This window comes from Rhea americana, unplaced genomic scaffold (genome assembly GCF_003343005.1).
Source record: "Rhea americana isolate MKP2758 unplaced genomic scaffold, rheAme1 scaffold_162, whole genome shotgun sequence".
Lineage (NCBI taxonomy): Eukaryota > Metazoa > Chordata > Aves > Rheiformes > Rheidae > Rhea > Rhea americana.
In genome coordinates this window covers 1,035,160-1,035,447 of record NW_028185728.1, presented here as the reverse complement: position 1 = coordinate 1,035,447, position 288 = coordinate 1,035,160, and positions in this window count along the sequence as shown.

Sequence of the window (288 nt, the reverse complement as noted above, 5' to 3'; positions counted from 1 at the left end):
GCTTGTACACGCTCCCGCCAAGGTCCCCTGCCCTCCTGCTCCCTCCTCCCTTCCCGGCGCTCGCAGCCGTACCTCTTCCCTCGCTGGCCCTACGGCTCCTCCGGCACCAGCTGCTCGCCCGCTCCCTGCCCCGAAGGAGCTTGCTGGGACGCCGCTCCAGGTCCTTTCCCCGCCACCACCGCTCGCCCGCTTGCTGCCCGGCRCCTCTCAGGAGATGCCACCCCACCCCGCAGAGCCGGTGGTGGCACCGCGGTGGCGCAGTAACRTGTTTCTTTCCTCCCCTGTTCC